At 40.7% G+C, this 25,781-nt stretch overlaps 1 protein-coding gene across 1 annotated transcript in view; it reads left to right on the top strand.

Annotated features, from left to right (window-relative positions):
- The window catches only part of TMEM163 (transmembrane protein 163), a 246,713-nt gene that overhangs the window by 142,780 nt on the left and 78,152 nt on the right, over positions 1–25,781 (top strand). The gene's annotated exons all lie outside the window — the stretch shown is intronic.

Genomic DNA, 25,781 nt, shown 5'->3' with positions numbered 1-25,781 from the left:
AATGATCAAAGTTGAATTAACAGTGGTCCAGCCAAAGGAGCAGCCAATGCAACAACCCAAGTGGTTGCTGGCTATGATTTGAGGAATACAGTGAGAACAATCTAGAAATATGCTCACATTTTAAGAGTTAGTCCTGTCTCTCTCCGAGGATGATATGTTCTTTGTTTCTATAGTTGTACTGTCTGGTGCAACAGCTGCTGGTGGCTATTCTGGCACTTAGGTGTAGCTGGTCTGAACTAAGAGGTGTTGTAAGTATAAAATACACACTACATCCCAAAGACTTAGTAAAAAAAAAAAAAAAAGTAAACATTTTATTCATAACTTTAAAAATATTGGTTATATGTTGATATAAGAATATTTTGGATATGGGGCTCCTGGCTGCCTCAGTTGGTAGAGCGTTCAACTCTTGATCTCGGGGTGGGGGGGTGTGAGTTCAGGTTCCATGTTGGGTGTAGAGGTTACTTAAAAGTTAAAATTAAAAAAAAAATTTTTAATGATGTTTATTTATTTTTGAGAGAGACAGAGCACAAGCAGGGGAGGGGCAGAGAGGGAAGGAGACACAGAATCCGAAAGAGGCTGTAGGTTCTGACCTGTCAGCACACAGCCGGATGCGGACCTTGAACCCATGAACTGTGAGAGCATGGCCTGAGCCGAAGTTGGATGCTCAACTGACTGAGCCATGCAAGCGCCCCCAAATCTTTTTTTTTAAAAGAATATTTTGGATATATTGGATTAAACTATTATAATTAATTTTACTTGCTTCTGTTTCTTTTTTCTAATGTGGCTTTTAAAAAATTTTAATTACTTATGTGGCTTATATTATAATTCTTTTGGGCCTTGACCTCAAAAGAGAAAGCTCTTCCCTCTCTGTCTTTTCTTACTTTAGAAATAATAATCCAGAATTTGATTTGCGATTCCAGAAGGAATTGAGTTCAGTGTTACTCAATTTCTCTCTTCTAATTTGCTCTTTTAAATCTGATTTCCTTTATGCTGAAATGAGTTTCTTACGTATTAGTCACAAATCTACAAATTATTGTAGCTTTTCCATAGAGTCAGGATCTCTTTGAGCATTTGCCAGGTGGCCTTGAGTTTTCCAAGATGAAAAGACTGATGACAAGAAATGTGTTTTGGTTTTCAGTGATTGCAAAATAGGTACCATTACAAAAATGTATATCTCTCATGATACCCCAAAGGCAAAAATTCCGAGTAGTTGTTTTGATAATTCCCAGATGATAGTTCATGCAATGATGCCAGTGAATTTATTTGGAGATTCTTAAATGTAGGGATTAAAACAATATCCCACAATCCATTGTATTGTTGGCTTTAGTTTAAAGTTTTAATCTCTGCCTCATCCCATGTAAATTAAAAATTCATGGAATCACTGCCAGATGAAAAACTGATGTTTGCGTATTAATGGGCATGAATGAATTATGAGAGGCATAGCTAGAAAAACCACTGGTTTTCAGTTAGTTGCTGGAGAATAATAAATGAGGAAATACCCAACTGCTCCTTAGTTAATTCCTCTAATTTGTCCTACTTTGACTCTAAGCTTCAGAGAGAATCTTGAGCTTGGAATTGCCAGTACAAGGAGCAGTGGGACCTTTGTCAGCCTTGTTGCCTGATACTGTGTGTGCTGGCTGGGTGCTTGATGCCCAGCGGAAGAGAGGATGCCTTTAGCATCACCATAGGGTGTAGCCCTCAATCGTTTTGTTTTGTACTTCTTTTTCATTGTGGTAAAAACCACTGCCACTGGATTTACCATCTTAAACATTTTAAGTGTGTGGTTTAGTAGTATTAAATATATTCATTTTACAGTTGTGAGCTCCTTCATCATGCAAAGCTGAAACTTCATACTTACTAAACAGCTTCCCTTTTCCCTCTCCCCCGGCCCTTTGCAGCCATAATTCTGCTTTGTTTCTATGCATTTGATTACTGTAGGTACCTCACATAAGTACAATCATAAGCTATTTGTTTTGTGACTGGCTTCTTTCACTAAATGTAATGGCCATGGCAAGATTAACGAATGGCCCTCATGGTTGAGAAATCTTACTTAGGTAGACAGTCCTAGGTGTGGGGCACTGATCTGAGAATGAGATGCTCAAACCCAGCATTTCACAGCCAGTTTGCCTACTGGTGTGAATTTAGGCTGGGAATGGGTGGCTGACGTCAGGCAAGAACAAAAGGTCAGGGACGTACGTTCCACCAGGTATTGGCCAGATGCTCCATCTGGGATTGAAGCAATGGTTGCAGAGTTGGGGAGGAGATGAAGGCAGTGAAGCAGGTGTTGTTTCCATCAGTCAGGAAAGGAGAGGGACCAGGTGGTTGGGGCTAATGGCAAGGAGGCATCCTGGTTGGTTTAGCCTGAGACTGACTGGGAGCATGGAAAGGAAAAAGCCAGAGGACTGGTTTGTAATTCACCGTGAGGCACATAGGCTTCGAGTATGTGGATGAGAGAGAACACACTGCCTCTGCTTCCAAGGTGGGGGAGGCAGCTTCCTCAGGGAGCAACCAGGTTTTTCTTAGGCCAACTGGTGAGAGCAAGAGTCGGAAAAGAGTCTGAGGATGTGGAGAGTGGGATAGGATGAACGTGTTTTGGGGAAGGAAGGGTGCAGGGCCACACAGGGGGACACAGAGGAGCGTGGCTAGAAGAGTAGGGTGGTGACGGTTGTCCTGGTGACAGTAGATTGCTCTGAGGCCACTAAAAGAATGATGCACTATGTGTACATGTGCATTGTGATGTCCAAGTGTCATTAAGTGAAGAAAGCATAGAGCAAAACAGCGTTTAGGGTCTCTTCTCATTTGTTTTGACAAAAGAGGTTTGCATCCACACACACTGTTTAGGCATATAAAAAAAAATCTCTACAAGGATATAAAGGAGACTGGCAGCAAGATCTCCTCAGGGAGGGGGACTGGGGACAGAAGAAAGAGAGCAGATGCTCTTTATTTCCTTTAGACCAGAGCTGTCCAGCAGAAGTCTCTACAATAATGGACATGTTCTATAGCTGCACTGTGCAGTATCATCAAGCCATTACCCACATGTGGCCATTGACCATTTGCTATGTGGCTACATTTTTAACTTTATTTAATTTAAATTAATTGAACCATAAATAGTCACATGTGGCTGGTGGCTACTGTATTGGACAGTACCTCTTTAGGTAGTTCGATCATTTTTAATCCATTTTTTTTATTAAAAAATTTCTTTTAACTTTTAAAATTTACTTTGAGAGGGACAGAGAGACTACGTGCAAGCTGGGAAGGGACAGAGAGAGGGAGAGAGGGAATCCCAATCCTGATAGTGCAGAGCTCAATGCAGGGCTCAAATTCATGAATATCATGACCTGAGCTGAAATCCAGAGTCAGATGCTTAGCCGACTGAGCCAACCAGGCACCCCTAATCCATTTTTTAAAAACAAAGTTGTTACTAAATCAAAGTCCAGGGGACTTGGAAATGAGAGAAAGGTAGGGAAGGAAGGAGGTGCTGGAGGAGGTGGGTGTGGGAGAAATTAGTGTAGGAGGAACCTGGCATGGCCAAATGACACAGAGCACTTCGCGCCTGTCTCAGCCATTGTCAGGCTTGTGTACTATGTAAGGCCGTAGGAAGTACAGCTTCCTGCTGCCATCAGCTGTGGAGGGCCATCAGGATGCTTGCCATGGAAGGTACAGCTTGACGCTCATTTGAGGCCTCTGACATTTTGCATGATTTCAACACAGGTGGGAGGCCCGTGAACACTCCCCAGTCCCAGCTGTCTCCTTGGGCCATTCGTCAGCTTGCTGAGATGGAGAGGTGGAGGCAGATGGGAGGCTGTTCACCTTTACAGGCTTGAACTTCTGCAACACTGAGGCAAAAAACACAACCTGGGAGGCTATTCACTTGTTCCAAATGTACCTCCACATGGCATGATGCTCAGCAGCATATTGGAAAGCAAATTTGAGAGCTCTGGGGTAGATATTCTTAGAGAGGCATAAATCCTGGTGTGTCTCTTCATGTGAAATAAATGGGGCACGCCGGTTCTCACCCATGCAGGGTCCTTGCTCTGTCTTCCCCCCCCCCCCCGCCCCCAATCTGCTGAGCCAAATGCCTTGGCCTGAAAACTACCAGTCGACAGGATAGCTTTTGATGACTGGTTTCAGCAACATTCTTGCTGCTTTTGGAAACAGCTCTGGAAATTGAAAAAGAAAAGAAACTGATTCAGTCAAGAAATAGCATATCGGCAATTTGCTTTTGGTGTCTGATCTAAGAGGACTGCAAAGGCCAGGAGTTATACCAGGAACATAGTGAAGTAGTACCGTGCCTCCCTCCCCCTCTTTGCACAGAGCATTCAGTCTGTGCCTAAATCAGGGGCTTTGGGAGAGTGAACCATCTTTCCTCCACACTTTTCTAGTGTTCTTAACATTACCAAGCTCTATGAGTGTATTTTAACTCAAAATACACTCAAGAGCAGAACGTGAACTGGAAGAATAAATAATTTCAGAGAGTCCCTCAACAGCTGATGAGAGCCAGTGTAGAAGGTAGAGAGCCTTGATAGTGGGACCTGAGCTCACATGCCTTGACCAGTTTGGATTTAGTCTTGCCTGAAGGCAAAGAGAGTTGCCATGGGAAGTTCCACAGTCGTGAGAAGTTCTATGAAACCTGCCATGACACAGGCATGATATTAATGGGTTGTGGTGCTGTGGGCAGGATGTGTTAGAGAAAGAAGTGTAGGCTTCCTTAGTCTACTATGGGTAGAAATGTGTCCCCCAAAAGATACTGAAATCCTAATCCCCACTGCTACAGAATGTGACGTTTTGGGAAATAGGGTCTTTGCAGATACAACTAAGTGAGATGAGGTCCTAATCCCATTTGACTGGAGTCCTTATAGGAAGAGGAGAAGATACACCAAGACAGAAGCACATGTGACAGCAGGGGCAGTGTTCAGAGTCCTGTATCTACAAGCCAAGGAACTCCAAGGATGGTTGGCAAACGCCAGTAGCTCAAGGAAGCAAGGAGGGATTCTGCCCTACAGGTTTCAGAGGGAGCATGGGCCCACTGCCAACACCTTGATTTTGAGCTTCCAGCTTCTAGAACTGTGAGAGAGTAAATTTCTTTTATTTAAGCCCCTAAGTTTGTGGTGCTTGGTTACAGCAGCCACTGGAAAACTGCTGCTGTCCCCGAGAAGAGTCTTCTATCAGACCTGCACTCAACTGCTCTGTGACCTTGAGTGACGCACGAATTTTTCGAAACCTCAGTTACCTCCTCTGTGAAAGGGGGTGGGCTGTGACAACTACCAAATGGTGTTGTGGTGAAGATAAGACACGATACTAAATGTGACATGAGTATGTGCTCAAAAAATGTTAGATCACTTATTTTCCATCCTTGGAGTTTTGAAAATGTTTCTTCAATAGTCATACTGGGATACTTTGAAATTAACGCTTTTGTTTTAATTTCCTTTGAACAGTATAGAACAAAGGACTTTGCAAGGAAAAAAATCTAGAAACCCAGACATATACTCGCATCTTGAGAAAGTTGCTTTTGACCTAGGGACATGGGGTAATAGTGTAGTGAGGTAAAAAAAAGATTATTATTGCTTGATTTCCTGATTTCATTTCTTCATCCCACCCCTAAAACAAATCTCATCTGTGTGGAGCACAACAAAGTAATATATGATTTTTGTAAAAAGTTAAGGTAATTCATACAGGTACAAAGGGCATAGCAATTGTCAGAGAGCCTTCCAGGGAGAACCATAGCTAAAGTTTAGTTGTGTATTGTGTTGGTGTGTGCACATACATCTTTTTTTTCCTACATAAATAGAGATAATCTATATATACCCTTATGCAAACTGGTTTTTCTCTACTTACCACCATGTTTTGGACATTTTCCCATCTTTGAATAAATAGAGGTATGTTATTTTTTGAAAGCTATTCAGTATTCTGTACATGGATTTAACATATTTTGTTAAGTACTTTTCTACTGAAGATGCAGGTTGTTTCCAGCTTCTTGGGGCTAGAAGCAACCTGAAATAACTGTCCTTACACGTTCGTATTGTAATGCTTATCTTCTTATTTCTTGAGGATAAATTACTAGAAGTCTGGGTCGAAGAATATGCTTATAGTTCTGATGCCCAGTGTGAAACTGTTCTCCAAGTAGGTCATACGAATTTACATTCGCACCAGTATGAGTGAGGGTATCTGTTGACTCACCTTTACCAGCACTAAGTGTTACCATTCTTTTTGAGCTGAGCTACTTGTCCAGGTGGGAAATCGAATTCTCCACGTTAAGGTGCACATGTTTAGTTATCAGGCTGAGCATATTCTCAGATTTGTTTTGGCATTTGTATTTCTTTTGGGAACTGGGTTGCCAGAATTTCAGATGGGAATGAGGATCTTTTGTTTCCTTTTTGAACCATTTCCCAGACACAGGCTATAGAGCTTAGGTGACAAAGAAAGTACAACTTAATAACTGATCAGATCCTTCCTGCCTTGCCCCTCCCAACCCCACCCCCACCATATTCTTTTTTTTGCAGTGCCATGGTTTTTTTTTTTTCTTTCACAGATCTAAATACCTGCATTAATTTATGTATTGGTATATTTGTTGAGTGTCTGTTGCCCTCAGAAGACTTTAAGCTCACAAGGGCAAGGGTATTCCTTAAGTGTCTTAATCTTTTAACCTTCTTCCACCTGGCATTTACTAGTTGCTCATTTAAAGAGGTGCAGAATGAAATATTGAATCATGGGAGCTCTTCATCTTATGTAAAGTTGCAATAACTTTTATTAAGATGGTAAGTATTTATTCAACACCTCCTGTGTGTTGGGTATCATGCTGGGCTTTGCGTTAGGTAGAGGTATTATTTGACACCCGGTAGAGAAGGGAAATAGTGTTTCTGAAGGCTCATGGCTGGTAATGGATACAATTGGGGTTTGAACCTACCTTCTGCTTGCTCTGAAATTTCCTTGTAATCATTATGCAACACTGCCTCTTCAAATGATCATTTGTGTGTCTTTGTTTTACCAGTTTTTCATTCCAGCTCCTTCCCCCGCCCTGCCCCCCAACCCTTCCTCCTGGAAATTCCCTTTCTTAGCAATTTGCTGCAAGCCAGATTTAATTGTAAGGGAGAAGAAAAGTGGTACGGATGCAGAGGATTAAGAGCTATAAAAAAATACAACTGAAAATTCAGTCCTGGGCTTGGGTTCTAACTCTGGTAGGTAGGGAAATGGTTGGCTGCTGGCCAGACATAGATAAACTGCTAGGGCAGTCTAGGGGCAGGATGCCATGCCCAGGAGCAGCTGTCATGTCTTGGTCCCTTGGCAAATGGCTGCTGTGACAAGTACCATGGCCCTCCTGTGTCTCAAAGGTCTTAGAAATGAAGATCATTTGTCTTAGCTGCAGCCTGGACTTCTTGCATGCTCTTTGAAGCTTTGGTTCTTATTTTCACGCCAAGTTGGCAGCTGCATAGGACCTACTGGATCCTGGGCCAAGGGCTCTGTGGGTTTGTTATGAAGGAGCAGGAACACATCTTTGTCTGTGGCTGTGGCCTCTCCTTTGGCACCCACTGTTGGAACAAGGCATTTGTTGAGTGGAGAGGGTTCCATCCCCAAGGACACCAGGGCCCAACACTGTGAATGGGCCCGGCCCCTTCACCTGAGGATGGTCACTGTTTGGAAACCTGAGCCTGGAAGTCACCATATTTGTCATTTCTCCATCTTCTACTCTGGTCCCTGTGCTTTGTGGTGAACAGATTTAATTCAGGAACCTTCCTTGAAGTGGGGAGGTTTAAGATAGACAGGTGAGAAAGGGGTCATTCTCTTTTTGTGACCACTTTTGGTGGTGGGAGATTTCGGCAGGCTCTTTGCCTTCTCTCAGTGGTCCTATTTTCAGAGGACAGGTCTGTGGACTTGGTTTCTCCATAGTCATCTTTGAAGTTTCAGGGTCAGAGTTTTTCAGGGCACATTTCTTCTCCCTTTGGTCTCCAGATCTTTTCCTGTGTGTTAGCTGTTGAACATTATAATTCAATTTAACTGTGTGTAGTACCATTGACTACTGATGAACACCAACTCTTGGTGCTGGTTATGGCTTGATGACTACTTTGTTCTTTATTACAGCTTGCATTTTCTGAAAAATATTTTATAAGGTACATATGCTATTTTTGTAATCCTATCAAAGATACTTTTTTCTTTTGGGGGAATATAAAAAGCAAGCCAGTCTGGGAACAAGGAATAAAACTCTCACTCATCTCCTTGATGTTTATGCTGCCTTCCTTTGATTCTCCTACTGGGTGCTATTGTACTCAACATCAGCACCACCAGGTGCTTTTACATATGATTACTCCTCTTCTGAAGGGACCTGCCACAGTGTATGCAGCCTTCCTTGGGCAAGGATGTCTATGAAATGATGGAATTTTTCATATGGAATTTTCCATTTTCATGGAATTGTGGTGATTTTTTTCTCCCCATCTCCTGCCTTTCTCTAAATAGTTGCACCCTTTGAGTTTTTAGTCATCTGGGTTTTACCAGCGTCTCCCTGTATCAGGATTCAGCCTACTCATATCACTAAGTAGAAGGCATCTACAGGAATATTTGAGTTGTTTGGTTTTTTTTTTTAGTTTGTTTGTTTTTTGCCTACCTCATAAAATTGTTAGGAGAAACAAATGAGATGATATAAGTAAGTTGCCTGGCACAGCATTTGACAAATAGTAGGTATCTCATAAACGGGGGTTATTTTTAATAGTAGATTGGCCAGGAAAAATAGAGATAAGGGTGTTTTGATTTTAAATGTTTATTTATTTATTTTGAGAGGGGGGAGGGGCAGAGGGAGGGAGAGAAAGAATCTTAAGCAGGCTCTCTACTCAGTGTAGAGCCTGATGCAGGACTTGATCTCATGACCCTGGGATCATGATCTGAACCAAAATTAAGAGACAATCAACTGACTGAGCAACCCAGGCGCCCCTAACCATGTTTTTAAAAAATAACTTTATTAAAATATAATTCACACAGCCTGCAACTCATGCATTTAAAGTGTATAAGTCAATGGTTTTTAATATTCATAGCATTGATCAAAACATTTTCATTGCCATGAAAAGAAGCCCCACTCCTTTTAGCTTCCTCTACTTCCAACTTGCCTTTCCCCTGCTCCTAGTCCTAGGCAATCACTAATCTTTTGGTCTGTATAGTTTAGCCTAATCCTGAGCTTTCATATAAGTGGATTTATACGCTCTGTGGTCCTTCGTGGCTCCACATGTTTCCTTCCTTCCCTTAGTCTTTCACTTTGCATAATGTTTCCAGCCTTCCTCCACTTTGTAGCATGTATCATATTTTCTTTCTTTTTATTGTTATATCATATTCCATTATATGGATGTCCCACATTTGGTTTATCCATTCATCAGTTGATGGACATTTATTTGGGTTGTTTCATTTTGGCTATTATGAATAATGCTGCTGTAAACATTTGTATACATGTGTTTGTATGGAAATAATGTTCTTATTTCTTTTGGCTTTGTACTTAAAAGTGAAACTTGCTGGGCTATATCATAACTCTGTATCTAACATTTGAAGAATTGTCAAACTTTTCCAAAGTAGCTGCATCATTTTAAATTGCCGTCAGCAGTGTATGAGGGTTCCAATTTCTCCACATCCTCATCGGCACTTGTTATTATCTGCTTTTTTAATTCTAGCCATCCTGGTGGGTATGAGTGGTGTCTTATCGTGGTTTTGATTTATACTTGAAGGTTCTTATGCATTTGAAAAGTCACCATACTTTCCCCCTGTTTGTTTCTTCCTCTTGATGCCATAGAACCTTTAGAAGCTATGTTACCCCTGCTAGTAAAGTAGTTTGTCTGGAAGAAGTTTCCTTCAAGAGGCCCACCACCCTATTGATAATGTCCTCTGGCCTCCTTATGGCTCTGCAGAGTCTGGCTTATGGCCTTATAGACTGAGTTTTGGTTTTAATGACACAAATACAGGAGACTCAGATTAATTAGGCTCATAGAACTGATGTATAAAAACAGGATGCCAATTTATTAGTGGATGTGTAGTATGGTCATCATAAGAATCTTGTCTGGATATCCATGTGGTTTTCTTAATTTTTCTCCCTGTTGGGAGAAATACTATCAGCATCTGCTGGCAATGGAAGATTTTTCCTTTTCCTTTTCCTTTTCCTTTTCCTTTTCCTTTTCCTTTTCCTTTTCCTTTTCTTTTTCCTTTTCTATTGCATATTTTCAGAGTGCCTGTAGGCCCTAAACATAGAGCTGTGGGTTTTATGGTCTGGTAGGGAGTCAAGGGGTTTTTGTAGAATTTTTGTTCTGATCTAATAGGTTTTGATCTAGAAGTTAAACTTTTAGGCCAGTCTTAACCATTGATTTTCTTGCCATGGTTTGGGGACTGCACTAAGTACTTTCTCTGATTTGTCTCATTTAATCCTCAGAACAATTCTATGAGGTACAGGTATCACTACCCCAATTATATAGATGAGGAAATGGATATGGAGAGGTACAGTGACTTGCCCAGAGTTGTAGAGCTGGGATAATGCTGGTGATTTGCACCAAGCCCTGCTGGACTCCAAAGCCTGGTGCTGCCTTCATTTCGGGGCAGTACTGTGTTTGTCCTGCTCAGGTGAGAAGCCCCATGGATTCCCTGTGTGCTGATGACAGGTGTGACCGTGGGCTCAGAAGTAAGAAGACTTAGCAGAAAACAGCTGTAAACAGCCCCAAACTTTAGCCCCAACTTGAGAGGCAAAATAAATAAATAAATAAATCTGTGTTTTAAGTCTATTTCTGCTACATATAGTGTAACTATCCTTTGCTTTCATTTCCTTAGGTTAATATTAAGATTACTGTCTTAACTGCCCAGCAGGAGATATCAGAAAAGAACCAAAAAAGAACATTTTTTGAAGGATTGAAAAAGGTGTGTGTATACACACATACAGATATCTATGGTATATAGTAAATAAATATTAAATTTTGTGTATAAAAGTAATATACTTCTTTTTTGAATTAAAATTTTTTTTTTATTTTTGAGACAGAGAGAGAGAGAGAGAGAGAGAGACAGAGACAGAGACAGAGACAGAGACAAAGCATGAGCAGGGGAGGGGCAGAGAGAGAGGGAGACACAGGATCCGAAACAGGCTCCAGGCTCTGAGCTATCAGCATAGAGCCAGATGCGGACCTTGAACCCATGAACTGCGAGATCATGACCTGAGCCAAGGTTGGATGCTCAACAGACTGAGCCACCCAGGTACCCCAAAAGTAATATATTTCTTAAATGCAATTAAATTAATAAACTTAAATTCTTTAAATTTTAAAAAATTTTATTGTAGTAAAAACTCCTAATGTAAGATCCACCCTAAGGGAATGTTTAAGTGTGTATATACAACATTATTACTAGGGGCACAGTGTGGTCTAGCTGACTTCTAGAACTCCTTCATCTTGTACGACTGAAAATTTATGCCTTTTGATAGGGCAGCTCCCTGTTTATCCCTTCCTTTTAACTTAACTTCTTAAACACAGGTCACTAGAGGGGAAGATCCCCAAGAGGACTTGAGTATTGGGCAGGAAGGCTGCTCTAAGTTTTAAACGGGAGGGTTAAACTCCCGTCCTCCGTAGCCTTCCTAGGGAACAGGGAGGCCAGGTGTCTCTATTTGCTCTTGGGTTTGTTGCTACAAAGTGATTGTTTAGTGTGAGTCTTAGCACCCAACAGGATTTGTTCCTTGGCATTTTCAGCCAAGAAATCTTTGTCTTTTTCTGTGCATGCGTTTTCAATGAGAAAACCTATGCAAAAGATAGGTCAGTGGCATGGAAGTACCCTAAAAACAAGCGATACACTGACCTTACCTGCTCTTAAAGTTTTGATTCTCCCTCTCTCCCAAAACGACTAAGAGATCATGGGAACACCAGGTTATCACAGGTGAAATTCTTCCAGAATATTAAGGTACATGCTGGCATCTGAAATTGAGTATCCTTAAAAAATAGCAGTGATATGAAGAATTGTTTGGTAAGTCCTGTCTGAGAGAACAGATGGAAGTTTGAAAAAATGACATATTTAGGCCCCTGTATCTCAATACCCTCTTTTACCCGTTTTTTGAGCAAGCTATTTTGCTGGCTCCAGTTAAGACCAACCTGGCTAAACACCTTCCTCAAAGTTCATTTGGCCGTTTGGATTGACAACTCAGGAAAGGTCGTCACGGAGAAACTTGCTTTCCTGCCTTTCCCAAGCATAGTAAGGATTCACGGATAAATAAATCTTGATGGACTTCCCGGAAATAACAATGAATCTCAACTTCATCCTGATTTTGAATTCTCCAGGTAATCTGCATTTCTGAGTGGGGAATCTAGGCATCCAGTTTGTGGTCAGGTAGCTGTTCTGTCAAGGTGGTGTCCATTTTGTTTCATATGTGAGAAGGTGAAATGTATTTTGAAAAGGTCCAGTTGTGCTGATCAGATTCCTATCAGGAGATGCATTATCTAACACCCAACAACGGGTTGCTGAGAGCCCACAATGTGCTGGTACTTCCTGAGGTACCAGGAAACAAGAAACCTACCAGGTCCCACTCTCATGGGCCTGAAAGGAGAGGATGGACAGTAATGTAATTGCAGAGACAAGTGAGAGCTGTGAAGAAAATCTTCCAGGCATGCTGTCTACAAGAGACTCATTTTAGACCTGAGGACACCTTTAGATTGAGAGTGAGGGGATGGAGAACTATTTATCATGCGACTGGAAGCCAAAAGAAAGCTGGAGTAGCCATACTTATATCAGACAAACTAGACTTTAAATTAAAGGCTGTAACAAGAGATGAAGAAGGACATTATATAATAGTTACAGGGTCTATCCATCAGGAAGAGCTAACAATTATAAATGTCTATGCACCGAATACCGGAGCCCCCAAATATGTAAAACAATTACTCATAAACATAAGCAACCTTATTGATAAGAATGTGGTAATTGCAGGGGACTTTAACACCCCACTTACAGAAATGGATAGATCATCTAGACACACGGTCAATAAAGAAACAAGGGCCCTGAATGAGACATTGGATCAGATGGACTTGACAGATATATTTAGAACTCTGCATCCCAAAGCAACAGAATATACTTTCTTCTCAAGTGCACATGGAACATTCTCCAAGATAGATCATATACTGGGTCACAAAACAGCCCTTCATAAGTTTACAAGAATTGAAATTATACCATGCTTACTTTCAGACCACAATGCTATGAAGCTTGAAATCAACCACAGAAAAAAGTCTGGAAAACCTCCAAAAGCATGGAGGTTAAAGAACACCCTACTAACGAATGAGTGGGTCAACCAGGCAATTAGAGAAGAAATTAAAAAATATATGGAAACAAACGAAAATGAAAATACAACAATCCAAATGCTTTGTGACGCAGCAAAGGCAGTCCTGAGAGGAAAATACATTGCAATCCAGGCCTATCTCAAGAAACAAGAAAAATCCCAAATACAAAATCTAACAGCACACCTAAAGGAACTAGAAGCAGAACAGCAAAGGCAGCCTAAACCCAGCAGAAGAAGAGAAATAATAAAGATCAGAGCAGAAATAAACAATATAGAATCTAAAAAAACTGTAGAGCAGATCAACGAAACCAAGAGTTGGTTTTTTGAAAAAATAAACAAAATTTACAAACCTCTAGCCAGGCTTCTCAAAAAGAAAAGGGAGATGACCCAAATAGATAAAATCATGAATGAAAATGGAATTATTACAACCAATCCCTCAGAGATACAAACAATTATCAGGGAATACTATGAAAAATTATATGCCAACACATTGGACAACCTGGAAGAAATGGACAAATTCCTGAACACCCACACGCTTCCAAAACTCAATCAGGAGGAAATAGAAAGCTTGAACAGACCCATAACCAGCGAAGAAATTGAATCGGTTATCAAAAATCTCCCAACAAATAAGAGTCCAGGACCAGATGGCTTCCCAGGGGAGTTCTACCAGACGTTTAAAGCAGAGATAATACCTATCCTTCTCAAGCTATTCCAAAAAATAGAAAGGGAAGGAAAACTCCCAGACTCATTCTATGAAGCCAGTATTACTTTGATTCCTAAACCAGACAGAGACCCAGTAAAAAAAGAGAACTACAGGCCAATATCCCTGATGAATATGGATGCAAAAATTCTCAATAAGATACTAGCAAATCGAATTCAACAGCATATAAAAAGAATTATTCACCATGATCAAGTGGGATTCATTCCTGGGATGCAGGGCTGGTTCAACATTCGCAAATCAATCAACGTGATACATCACATTAACAAAAAAAAAGAGAAGAACCATATGATCCTGTCAATCGATGCAGAAAAGGCCTTCGACAAAATCCAGCACCCTTTCTTAATAAAAACCCTTGAGAAAGTCGGGATAGAAGGAACATACTTAAAGGTCATAAAAGCCATTTATGAAAAGCCCACAGCTAACATCATCCTCAATGGGGAAAAACTGAGAGCTTTTTCCCTGAGATCAGGAACACGACAGGGATGCCCACTCTCACCGCTGCTGTTTAACATAGTGCTGGAAGTTCTAGCATCAGCAATCAGACAACAAAAGGAAATCAAAGGCATCAAAATTGGCAAAGATGAAGTCAAGCTTTCGCTTTTTGCAGATGACATGATATTGTACATGGAAAATCCGATAGACTCCACCAAAAGTCTGCTAGAACTGATACATGAATTCAGCAAAGTTGCAGGATACAAAATCAATGTACAGAAATCAGTTGCATTCTTATACACTAACAATGAAGCAACAGAAAGACAAATAAAGAAACTGATCCCATTCACAATTGCACCAAGAAGCATGAAATACCTAGGAATAAATCTAACCAAAGATGTAAAGGATCTGTATGCTGAAAACTATAGAAAGCTTATGAAAGAAATTGAAGAAGATTTAAAGAAATGGAAAGACATTCCCTGCTCATGGATTGGAAGAATAAATATTGTCAAAATGTCAATACTACCCAAAGCTATCTACACATTCAATGCAATCCCAATCAAAATTGCACCAGCATTCTTCTCGAAACTAGAACAAGCAATCCTAAAATTCATATGGAACCACAAAAGGCCCCGAATAGCCAAAGGAATTTTGAAGAAGAAGACCAAAGCAGGAGGCATCACAATCCCAGACTTTAGCCTCTACTACAAAGCTGTCATCATCAAGACAGCATGGTATTGGCACCAAAACAGACACATAGACCAATGGAATAGAATAGAAACCCCAGAACTAGACCCACAAACGTATGGCCAACTCATCTTTGACAAAGCAGGAAAGAACATCCAATGGAAAAAAGACAGCCTCTTTAACAAATGGTGCTGGGAGAACTGGACAGCAACATGCAGAAGGTTGAAACTAGACCACTTTCTCACACCATTCACAAAAATAAACTCAAAATGGATAAAGGACCTAAATGTGAGACAGGAAACCATCAAAACCTTAGAGGAGAAAGCAGGAAAAGACCTCTCTGACCTCAGCCGTAGCAATCTCTTACTCGACACATCCCCAAAGGCAAGGGAATTAAAAGCAAAAGTGAATTACTGGGACCTTATGAAGATAAAAAGCTTCTGCACAGCAAAGGAAACAACCAACAAAACTAAAAGGCAACCAACGGAATGGGAAAAGATATTCGCAAATGACATATCGGACAAAGGGCTAGTATCCAAAATCTGTAAAGAGCTCACCAAACTCCACACCCGAAAAACAAATAACCCAGTGAAGAAATGGGCAGAAAACATGAATAGACACTTCTCTAAAGAAGACATCCGGATGGCCAACAGGCACATGAAAAGATGTTCAGCGTCACTCCTTATCAGGGAAATACAAATCAAAACCACACTCAGGTATCACCTCACGCCAGTCAGAGTGGCCAAAATGAACAAATCAGGAGACTATAGATGCTGGCGAGGATGTGGAGAAATGGGAACCCTCTTGCACTGTTGGTGGGAATGCAAATTGGTGCAGCCGCTCTGGAAAGCAGTGTGGAGGTTCCTCAGAAAATTAAAAATAGACCTACCCTATGACCCAGCAATAGCACTGCTAGGAATTTATCCAAGGGATACAGGAGCACTGATGCATAGGGCCACTTGTACCCCAATGTTCATAGCAGCACTCTCAACAATAGCCAAATTATGGAAAGAGCCTAAATGTCCATCAACTGATGAATGGATAAAGAAATTGTGGTTTATATACACAATGGAATATTACGTGGCAATGAGAAAAAATGAAATATGGCCTTTTGTAGCAACGTGGATGGAACTGGAGAGTGTGATGCTAAGTGAAATAAGCCATACAGAGAAAGACAGATACCATATGGTTTCACTCTTATGTGGATCCTGAGAAACTTAACAGGAACCCATGGGGGAGGGGAAGGAAAAAAAAAAAAAAAGAGGTTAGAAGGGGAGAGAGCCAAAGCATAAGAGACTGTTAAAAACTGAGAACAAACTGAGGGTTGATGGGGGGTGGGAGGGAGGAGAGAGTGGGTGATGGGTATTGAGGAGGGCACCTTTTGGGATGAGCACTGGGTGTTGTATGGAAACCAATTTGTCAATAAATTTCATAAAAAAAAAAAAAAAAAAAAAAAAAGAAAATCTTCCAGGCAAATGTAACCGGGATTATGGGGAGGGGTCCTCTGAAGCCAGGTGTCAAGGAAGGTCCTTGAACCGATACTTCAGATGCTGTGAAGAGGCCTGGAGAAAAGGTATCCCTGGGCAGTCGGGTTGGCAAAACAAAGGCTTAAGGGTGGGATCCAGCTTGGTGTGTCTGGAGGGTTGAAAAAATAGGTTCCTGTAGCTGGACTCAGTTAGTGAGGGAGATGATGCTTTGAGGCGGCCAGGGCTTGGGGACCCTGGGGAGGGATCTTGATTATATGAACAGTGGGAAGCCATGGGCAAGTCATTAAGCTGGGGGTGAAGTGATCTGATTATGTAATTAATGTCAGAGAGCTCAGGTGGTTGGTCACAAGGGAATTCTGCCATTCTTATTCATATATGAGGCCCTATGTCATTTCTTTAAAAAATGAAAATATTGTTATTCATGTCACTGACTGTGGTACATATTTGTAGAACAATACATTTAAATTAACAAAATTTAAAGTGAACGTTTTCTCTCTTTCATACTTACCCTCATCCTTTCCTCCCTCCCCCATGAAATATAATCACAATGAACAGTTTGGTGTGTGTGCTTCCAGAATATTTTGTGTGTAAATAAAATATGGTACACACCCATATGCTTTATATACATACACGACTAAGTGTAAATGACAATAGGGTTGTCTTTGTCGACAGTGCTTTTGCAACATGCTTTTTTCCTCCTAATACAAAACCAAGGACATTTAAAAATTTCCTGCCTGTATATCTCACTCATTCTTTGTAATGGCCTCATGGAATTCTGCTGTTGGCTGTACCATAATTTATTTTGCAGTGTCGTATTAGATCTGAGTTGTTTCAGCTTTGGCTGTTTTATTTTTTTATTTATTTATTTTTATTTTTTTTTTCAATATATGAAATTTATTGTCAAATTGGTTTCCATACAACACCCAGTGCTCATCCCAAAAGGTGCCCTCCTCAAGCTTTGGCTGTTTTAAGCTGTGTTGCTGTTACTGCTTCTGCTTGAATCTATGCACACCTCTTTGTGTGTTCCTCTAGGCCCTGTGTTTGAAATACGGGGTACTTTTTTCAGTAATGAGAGAAAACTAAACTGTGAGTTTAACAATCCCCTGGTGCATCCTAGCCCAATCTGTATTCCGAATGAGGGTGAAGGCTGGTCTGTTGGCAAGAACGTGCCTTACACAGGAGACCTGTCGGTCCCCAAGTATGGTGGGGTTGTTGTTTGCCACTGATCTGTAATCTTGGTTATTCATGGGGTGGGTGGTCACTGTGATTGGAAATGCTGCCAGCCACAAATGCACGGGAGAAGGAGGAACATATGCAGGGAAGGGTAGGCTCACCTCTTTTATATGCACGTCAAGCCAGCACTATTCCCCAAGCCCCTGTCACTGTGTGGGCACAGCTGCAGGTCTGTATGAGATTGCTTTCCCGAATATCATGAGTAACTAAAGCCCGGGACAGGCTTACAAACAATAGGCTATGCAAAGCTGGGTCTGCCCTTTGCATAATTAACCTGCGACTCTGTGTTTCCAGCAATGTGATTGTTGGAGGCAGTGGCAAGCATGGTCAGGACCAAATACACATTTCCTTATTATTGAATTGATGCTTTGCAAATATCATATCTTATTAAAAGCAAAGGAGCTGTGGGAGGAGGGTTTGTCTGATGAAAGGTTTGGGAGAAAGAAATGACTTGAGAGTTATTTTCTGCATGTGTTGTTGCGCCTGATCTCTGTGGCAGTCCAAGAAGTCTGGCCTTACTGAAAGGTTTGGGGAGGAATTGCACAGTGCTTGAGACTAGCTGCGTGTTGTTTGGACCTGAGGTTCAGGTCTGCCTCACCATACTGTGGTCAATCTCTGTCCACTGCTTCTTTCTACCTGTTCCAGGGCAGGGGAGGTAGGCACCTCCATGAGATACTATTTGGGGATAGGTTTAGCATATAAGCCAACATATGTATCCCCGTTTTAAAGGAGGAATTTTGATGGCAAAGCAGAATAAATGTAAACCTCCTTACTCCCTCTTCTGCATCAAAACCAGATTATGATAGAAGCTGATAAAAGTTGGAGTTCAGGCTGGAAAGAATCAAGGCATAGTTGAGGAAATATAGAAAAGAATGTAAATCAGTTTCTTTTTGCACTTTAAGTTTTAAAATATTTGATTGGCTCATTTCAGAGGAAGTGTGTGTGTGTTGGGAAAATTTTATTGTGAGAGAAAATCTATTTGCACATTAGCTACTTTCCAGAAATAATTACTTTGATTTATTCCACTCCCCTCCCATCCCAGTGGGGGGCCCAGGTTATTAGATTTTGTTCCAAAGACGGCATATGTTATTGAGTTAAAAGCCTTAAACTAGTAATTCAGGGCTTTTTTCTGAATGCATAAGAATGATTTGTGTAGATTTATTGAGGAAGACTTTTTGGGGCATTTCACTGGACCCATTACATGTTGGGAACTCCATTTTTTTCCTCCTAACTGCCTCTTTAAAGAGTAAAGTCATAGGGTGTCCATGGTGAAGTTATTCTTTGGGCATCTAAAGAAATGGGAACTTTTGTAAGATGAACTTGAAAGGAGAAGGAGACTGCCCCTCCTTCAGCCCCCTACATATTTCTTACTTTTGGTTTCGGACTCAAATGAGGATATGGGGCTTCCTAACCTGCATGATTATAATTTTCCTGTGAAGGCCTGGAGTAGTCTCTAAATTGGATGTGGCGTTGGGGCCCTCAGGTGCTCTGTTTCCCTCGCCCTGTGTAGAAACTCTCCCTGTTGGGGCACCTTGGTGGTTTAGTCCTATAAGTATCTGATTCTTGACTTAGGCTCAGGTCATGATCTCATATTTCATGAGTTTGAGCCCCACATTGGGCTCCACATCGACAGTGAGGAGCCTGCTTGGGATTGTCTCTCTTCCCCTCCATGGCTCATGCTGTCTTTCTGTCTCAAAATAAACAAATAAACTTAAAAAAAAAAAAAGAAAAAGAAACCCTCCCTGTTGCATTGCTGTTACAACCTGAGTGCTGGCCCATCAGCCCTCACTTGGAAACCCGAAACATTCTTTTTTATGATTTTTGAAAACCAAGTAGAAAAAAAAATCTGAATAACAGTTAATGATTTTACATTAACGCATATTCATTATTTAAATTTTTTTAAATCTTTATTTATTTTTGAGAAAGAGACAGAGCGTGAGCAGGAAAGGAGCAGAGAAAGAGGGAGACACAGAATCCGAAGCAGGCTCCAGGCCCTGAGCTGTCAGCACAGAGCCCGACATGGGGCTTGAACCCATGAACTGTGAGATCGTGACCTGAGCCGAAGTTGGACACTCAACTGACTGGGTCACCCAGGTGCCCCTAAAATTTTTTTTAATGTTTATTTTTGAGAAGAGAGAGATGGAGTGTGAGCAGTGGAGCGGCAGAGAGAGAGGGAGACACAGAATCTGAAGCAGGCTCCAGGCTGTGAGCTGTCAGAGAGAGCCAGACATGGGGCTCGAACTTACAAACCATGAGATCATGACCTGAGCTGAAATCAGATGCTCAATTGAATGAGCTACTCAGGTGCCCCTTTATTCATTATTTTAAAATTGGAAAATCTCAAAGTATACAAATCAGAATCGCCTCTCATCCCACTACCCAGAGACAGTGGTTAATTCTCTTTCCATTTTGGCATTGAGGAGGGCACCTGTTGGGATGAGCAGTGGGTGTTGTATGGAAACCAATTTGACAATAAATTATATTTAATATAAAAATATAAAATAAAATAAAAAGGAAAAAACAAAACAAAAATAAAAAAAATCTTTCCATCTCTTTAATGCATGTGCACAGGTTTAAGTGCATTTTTACAAAATTGAGTTAATATTAAGTGCTTTGTTGTGCATCCTACATTTTCCTCACTTAACTTTCTAGAGTATGAGCATCTCTGTCATAAAGAATCTTAATAGACTTCACTTTAAGTGTTTTTTAATATTGCATCTTCTGGATGCGCCATTATTAACCATTCTCCTTTCGTTAAATACTTGTTTTTCTTCATTATAATACAGCAAGGAAGAGCCTTGTACATTCTTGCATGTGTCTGATTACTTTTTAGGAAGAAAATTCATTGAGATGGGATTGCTAGTCAGAGTTGTGATCCATATTATTAAATTATTCTCTGAGAAGTTTATGGCAGTTTATATTCCATCTAATAAGTGGCTATTTTCATTAAAAATTTGTTTGAAGAGGCAAAGTGATGTCCATTACAACTCTGTTTACTTGTTAAAATAATTTTTTAATGACACTAGAGGCCTCCAAATTGATTGTGTGTAACTAATCAAAATTTCTGGAAATGTTGTGTTAAATTAGGAGTTTAGTTCACCTAACTGTACCCTCATTTCTCTGTCTTGTTCATGAGAATGTTATGACAAACTTTTGACAGATGGCTTCATAAAATCAAAGTGTACAAGCCAAGGCAATATCCTGGTTTACTAGGGCAGTAAAGCCATCTATAAAGGAAACTAAGTTAGGCCAGTGTGATTTATTCTTGGTGAACCTTGGTTAGTTTGATGAAATCTTTTCATTTTGGAATGTTTGTAATAAATCTAATAAATCTGCTGAATTAAGTCATCTAAGTGTTTGAAGTCAAGTTCTTATTAATCTTTAATTTCTAAGATCTACTTAAAAATATGGAAACCCATTTCCAGACTTGAAGAATTGTTTCTTCCTTGCGCTGATTCCTTTTCAAAGACTCCTGACAGATTCTCTACAATAACATTGAATGATCTTTTGTATTTGGGTTAATGGGTTTTGGGACCTGGATCTTGTTAGAGACCAGGGGCTTCTACACAAGGCTGTCCTGTTGCACTTCTGTGTCCTCTTCAGCAGTTTTATTTTCTGTTCCTTGACTGGTTGGAAGGCCAGGAGAAAGAAATGAAGAGGAAGTGGTACTTTTTTGGCTTTTCTTTGTCTTCTAACATGGACCATTTGTCTTGAGTTGCAGCCTACCTGAGAATTTTGCTCTGAATGGCACTTGAAAAGATTTCCTGCTTTTGCCTTAAATATCAAAAAGATGTTTTTCAAAGCTCAGCCTATTTTGGACCTATGTCTAACATAGACTTTTACACTATTCTTTTGATTGTGACTCTAAGTTGACTGAGTATTTTCTTAAATCTCACTTAATCTGAGTTTCCCCCACTGTCATGATGATTTATTTCTGAGCATCCTTTCTTTCAGTCTTGACATTTTTCAAGCTGGTGTTCTTGGTTTCAACTGGGACCAGAATGAGTCCCGAGGTTAAGAGAGGTAACAGTGGTGATCTTGCCCAGGACACTGGAAGAGCAGGAACAGGAAGGCCTATCAGAGGGTGGTCTCATTGCCACATACTTCTCTGGAAATTATAAAGCCCTTATACTTTGAAAACTTCCTTTCATACATGCTCCTCCCCTTCACCCCCTAGCCTCAAGCTATAATAGAGTAGGATTTGTGACTCTGGGACTTTTTTTGGGCAAATATCCTTTGCAAGTGTTAATAATTTGCTGTTTCTCTCTGGAGCATTTTCTCTGACTTTTCTGAAGCCTTCTGAAGTGTCTTGACATGCTTTTGAAAGTTCTTTCCCCTTCGTTTTTTCCTTCCTCCTCCTTCCCTCCCTCCTGTCTATCTCTGTCTTTCTGTATAGTACATGTATATATATACATACACAGTTGCTCACACACATATAAACATGTACACACATATGTAGACATACACTTGCACATGTGTGCATGCCTGTATAGAGATTTGTGGAGGAACCAGGGGAAGTGAGAATGAAGGAACAGAGGTGAAGTGATGAAGAATTAATTATCAAGAAGGTGAGATTTTTCCTAGTTATGGCCAATAAAGATAGTGGCTGACTTAGGATCTTTTTGACTTTATAATGGTGGGGAAGCAGTACTCACTGAATAGAAACCATACTTTGAATTGTGAATTTGGACCTTTTCTAGGGCTAGTGATATGCACTATAGTGCTCTCTCATGATGCTGGGCAGTGGCAGCTTCCAGTCAGCCACATGATTATGAGAACAAGCACCCGATATAGTCAAAACCACCCCGTACTCTCAGAGCCATTCTGATTTTCACATTCAGTACGTTATTCAGTAAATTACATGTACAGCATTCAGTAAGTTACATGAGATAGTCAACACTTTACTATAAAATGGGCTTTACATTAGATGTTTTTGCCCTGATGTAGGCTAATGTAAGTGTTGTCAGCATTCTTAAAGTAGGCTATGATGTTCGGTAGGTTAGATGTATTAAATGCATTTTCCACTTAAGATATTTTTGACTTATAATGGGTTAACAGGACATACCCCATCATAAGTCAAGGAAGATCTGTAGTCATGTCTGAAAAATAGTCTATGATTGGAAAGGAGGTGAGGAACACAGGAGATAGACTTACTGGAGTCAGTTGCTTGCTAGAAAACTAGTTATTCGCCACTGCTTAGTTTTGAGGTGAGGATTTTTATAGTATGTAACGTAGTTCAGGGGTCAGGGCTTAGACCATGGATGATGGGAGATTTCATCTGTGTCTACCAGTATACCCACTGCACCTTGCTGTCTCATAGTTATATTTTATATAAGCTTTTATTATTAGCTTTCCCAGTGAAAATTTGATTGGGGTTGGTAAAAGACAAGGCATGGAAGATGAGTCTTAACCATGTCCTTCTTAAAATAAATTATAATGGCCCAATTAGGACAAAGCCAGACATAGAGTTTTAGAAACGGTAACATTTGGAATTGATTTCCTAAAGGACCTATTAGCCCACTGCATTGCTGGAGTGTTTTCACTGCCATGTCCAAAGTAATGTTAGCTCTGGTTTTAGGTACAGCAATTTTATTAACTGCATAAAGGCTGATGTCAGGCAGTTGATTTGTGTAACATAGTCGTACAGTAGATCTTAATAAAGCTTCTCTCTGAGAGATGGTTGACATGGATAATTTACTTAAAATCTCTTACAAAGTTGGTGGTTTTATGAAATTCTATCGTTAGGCTAAATGATCCCTGAAGTGTCCCTTTTTCTTTGATTAAACCACAGAAAAATGCCTTTCTTTCTCCCTACTGGCATCAGAAAAGATAGTGTTAAATGTGAAGAGTGAAAGTAGCCATGGTTTTTGACTAGTTGTAGGCTGAGCCCATCTAGCTTTGAAACAGCTATGAAAGTTTTATGCCAGGCCTGGGTCACATCCAGGGGATATCCCAGACCTGGTCCAAACTATTTCTCCAGCTTTCTCTCTTCAGAAATCCTTTTCTATAGCCTGGCAGATGAATTTGTTGTGCTATATGCAGGCCTGTGGCATTCCTATCTTCTTCTTCTTGTGAAGTTCTCCTTCCTGTTGGCTCTTCACTCCACTTACTTTAACCTTAGTGCCCTGAGAGAGACACCCACCTCCGGAAAGCTTTTCTGGATTCCACACCTGGTCTCCTGGTCTGGAAGGCTGATTGGAAGAGATGCCCCATGAAGTCCAAACAGGTGCTAGGGCAGGCTCTCTGTAGTGTTTTGCACGTGGTGCCCATCTTCCTTTCTGGTATGTTGGGCAGGAGTAGGGGGCAAATTTGGTTTCAGTGAGTCTCTAAATATAGGCTTAGAGGTCAAAGCTCCTTTGAGTGGTTCCAAACTGTGTACACTTGCACCTTTAACCCAGAGGTCAGTCTGAAAAACACACCATCTGTTCTATTGGGCACACCTTCATACAATATTTACGGGATCACAACAAAGGAAACTAAAGCCCTCATAATGCTCCTCAGTGACTGATTTTATGATGAGTGGAAGAACACAGTGATATAATTCAAAATGATCAGTAACTGCTAGGTGCCTGGGAACATATTATTTGCCACAGTGCTGCTCAGACTCAGGGCCCCAGAATCCCATGAGGACTTGTCAGAGCACACACTGTTGGCCCCACCCCAGAGTGTCTGATCAGGAGGGATGGTATAAAGCCAAGATTTTGCATTTCTAACTAGTTACCAGTGGTGCTGGTGTTGCTTGTCCAGGGACCACACTTTGAGTAGCAGTAACTTAATTTTTTGAAGACCATGATTCTTACATTTGCTACACATTAGAATCATCTGAGGAGCTTTTAAAATGCTTGATGCTTATCAGGCTATCCCGGTAATTCCAGTGAGCAGGCAACTTGGAGAACCATTGTTCTGAGTGTGTATCAAATTTTAATGACTTACATATCACTCTGGGAGGTTGAAATGCAGATTCTGGTTCAGGGGATCTGGATAAGGACTTGAGAGTCTAATGAGCTCCCAAGTGATGTCAATATTTTTGGTCTATGAGTCACACTGGGTTATGAAGCTCTAAAATACTGGAGTAGAACAGCATGTGTCAACCTCAGCTCTATTGACATGTTGAGCTGGATAATTATTTGCTGTAGAGATGTCCTATGCATCACTGGCCTCTACTCACTAGATACTACTTGGACCTTCCACCTGCTTGTGACAACCAAGTATGTCTCCAGACAGTGCCAAATGTCTCCCAGGGGTGATGGTGGGATAGATATCTCCCCTGGGTGAAAATCAATGGAGGTACATGACTTATTGAGGCTGGACTCAAGAGTCCTTCCACACTTCTCACATTTCTCTGTTAATGGAAGTTTTATTCCTTTGATCATGGGAAGAACTACTTATTCATACTGATCCTAAGTGCCTGGAAGAGACTGGAGTAATTCAAACCAAGATGAGTTACATATCTGCTCCTTTGCCCAAGGCAGAGGAAGGTGGCAGGATAGTGATGAAATAGTAGATGCCTGGGAAGTTCGAAGGTTTGAGATGGGGCACAGAAGTGCCCTAGTAGTTTTCTGAATAATGGGTTTTGAGAGATGTTAGTGATAGCTTTATTTCTAAGTGAGATTTTGCTTGTCCCCATTGCAGTGATCTCTGAGTTAAAAAAAAAAATTGAATGCCACACCTCAGCTCCTTTCTGTTAAATGAAGTTTTTGGCATGTGACCTTTTAACAAGTCCATGAATAATTCTCTTAATTGACTGACTGGTGATGTTTTTATTCTGTGATGTAGCAGTTCAGTGACAGTGCACGCAATCCAGCCCCCACCTCCACACCCACCGACAAGCTATTAAGTCAGTGAAGGGTGCAAATTGCTGATGTCTTTCATGATTTTGAGCTGGAAACCTTTTTACACAAAGCATGTAATGGTTAATAAAATTACTGTGTACACATGTGTCAGTCTTTATCCACAGACCCTA

The sequence above is a fragment of the Prionailurus bengalensis genome, chromosome C1 (genome assembly GCF_016509475.1).
Source record: "Prionailurus bengalensis isolate Pbe53 chromosome C1, Fcat_Pben_1.1_paternal_pri, whole genome shotgun sequence".
Classification (NCBI taxonomy): Eukaryota; Metazoa; Chordata; class Mammalia; order Carnivora; family Felidae; genus Prionailurus; species Prionailurus bengalensis.
The sequence above is the reverse complement of the archived record's forward strand: the minus strand, read 5'-3'. Positions and strand labels throughout refer to the sequence as shown.